At 41.9% G+C, this 2,582-nt stretch overlaps 1 pseudogene; it reads left to right on the forward strand.

Annotated features, from left to right (window-relative positions):
* The window catches only part of LOC114617993, a 7,135-nt pseudogene extending 4,770 nt beyond the window's left edge, over positions 1 to 2,365 (forward strand).
* The last annotated feature ends 217 nt before the right edge of the window (positions 2,366 to 2,582 follow it).

The following is a 2,582-nucleotide window of genomic DNA, read 5'->3' on the forward strand; positions in this document are numbered from 1 at the left end:
GAGGAGGAGGAGGAGGAGGAAGAGGAGTGGAGGAGGATTATGATGAAGCAGCAGCAGCTGCAGCAGCAAGGAATATCCGCCCCTCTGCCAGATAAGTTGAATTGGAGAAAGATAAGATGACAGCTGTCTGTGAGCCTGGAAGCTAGCCTCAGCAGATATGGAATCTTCTGAAGAACGTCACACCCAACAAAGCTATGAGGAAGACATCTGTGTTGTTAAACCATCCCCCCCCGGGGGGGGGTCCTTGGATTTTGTTTCTGCAGTCCAGTGGATCTCAGATTGCTCTCCCACTGTGTCTGGAGTGGGAAACAGGATAATAGGATACCTTACTTTACAGTGTTACTTGTCCAAGGTCAGACAGCGGTTTGGCAGCTAAATCAAGCCCAGAACTGGGTGTTCCAGCCTTCTAACTATGCTTAAATCTTACAAGTATCTTTTTTATGACTCCTTTTCTTCCTTTACACTTAAAAACACAAATGAGAGGGCATCACACAAGCAGTCATGATCATGTCTCCTCAGTTCCACCAGATTCAAACTCGTTTGAATCTAGGCAATCAGGTCCCCTCCCTCACTGGGTGTTCATTCTTTTCTGAGCTGCACACATGCTCAAATAAGACCCATGATGGTCTCTACTCAACACAGAAGCTGGTATAAAAGAATGGAACAATTTATCTGTGGGGATAATATGTGTAATTTCTGGTTGAGAATGACTTTGAAAGACAAGCCCAGAGAGGTTGAAAACAAAAACAAAACAAAAATGAGAACAAAAATAGTAAGAGTTCATTTGTAAGCCTGGTGTTGTGGCTCACACATTTAATCCCAGCATTCTAGAGGCAGAGGCAGATGGATCTCCAGGTTCAAGACAAGCCTAGTCTACATAGAAATATCTGGGACAGTCAGGAATACACGGAGAAACTCCTTCTGAAAAAGAATGCATCAAGCAGAGAAGGCATTTGAGAACCCTGCTTTATTGGTATTTTCAACACTTCTGTACTAAACACATGTTCTCAGGTTAAAGTGTTCTGAGTAGAGAGGTATTGGGGAGCGAGTCAGTTATTACCAGATGAGTTAGTTTAGCTGCAGTCTTACCTTCCTCCCTACAGGAAAAATTATGGAAAATGATCCCCCTTTGCTGCACTTTGGACACTAGGGGGCTTCTAGTATCAAGAAACAAGCACATGACGTTGCAGAAAACTCACTGAAATCCCAGTGTCCACATTTATTCAAACCCTCACCCCTAACTGAAACAAACGAAGTGCTTGGCCATCTCTCCTCAGGCAAGTGATGGGACATGTCTTTTTTATTAGGTAAAGGTGCTGACCAAAATATAAAGAAATAAATAATAAATAAATTACAGCTAGCTTCTGAGTCATTATTGGTTTGTGACCCTGCAATCTGACTCCTCATAGTATACGCCAACACTGTACATTTTGATTGCAATGGCCGAAAGTTACTTATGACTCTTTCAGAGAAGATAGATTTTTATGTTCTGTCTTAGTGTCATTATATGGGCTTTTTATTTTTAATATTTTAGCGTGAGATATCTAAGATGAGATAAAATACATGCTAAGTAGATTAAAAGCTACTGATTTTAAAGGTATATCCTTTGGAATATAGTCATGTGTCTTATTTTGTGTGTTTGTGTGTGCAAGCATGTGCACACACATAAGTACATGCATGCCAGAGGTGTCTTTTCCTACATCTCTAACTTTTCCAGACAGGGTCTCCCACTTATCCTGGAGCTCATTATCTGGGGCTGGATTATAGCCAGCAAGCTCCAGAAGATCCAGCAAGCTCCCTGTCTCCATGCAGTACCAAGCCCTGGTTCCTTGTGCTTTTTAAGTGGACACTAGGGATCTGAACTCAGGCCCTCATGCTTCCACGGTGAGCACTTTATCTACTAAGCTATTGTTTTCTTTTTTTTTCCTAGCAAAGACTAGAGTCTAGTGATGTATTTTAACAAGTTTACTTTATACTGTAATTAACTAATGTATGTATAGGGCTTTTTACATGCATATACATCTATACATCACAGGTATCAGATCTCCTAGGACTGGAGTTACAGGTGGCTGAGCCATCCTGTGGGCTCTGGAAAGGAACACATACCCTCAGGAAGAGCAGCCACTGCTCTTAACCACTGAGCCATCCCTCCAGTCTCTATTTTATATTATTTTAAAAAGAAACCTGGAGTGCAGTCAGTTAATGTTTGAGAAAGGCACATTTAAATCATCTCTCATAATGAGAAATGTTTTTTTTTTTTAATTTGAGATGTGGCAGGGAAAGAGATGTTTATGGTCCTTTTGTCTATGCCCTTCTCCCTCCAAAGATGAGAGCGGACAACATTGATAAAAATGGAGAAAACTGAAAGTGTCCACAGACTAGAACCAAGACTCAGCTTCCAAGGGCAGCCTGGGCAAGAGGCACAAGACAAAGGGTCCATCTGGGGAGATGAACCAACCTGGCTGTTCACAAAGGCAGCAGATAGGTGATGATATGGGGCATTCTGAAGGAAGGGGTTATAGGCTCCCGAGGCACAAGCTTCCTTTTGAGGGGATTGTAATAAAGTTATAAAGAGTAAACTT

This window comes from Grammomys surdaster, unplaced genomic scaffold (genome assembly GCF_004785775.1).
Source record: "Grammomys surdaster isolate TR1022 unplaced genomic scaffold, NIH_TR_1.0 139, whole genome shotgun sequence".
NCBI classification, from domain to species: domain Eukaryota; kingdom Metazoa; phylum Chordata; class Mammalia; order Rodentia; family Muridae; genus Grammomys; species Grammomys surdaster.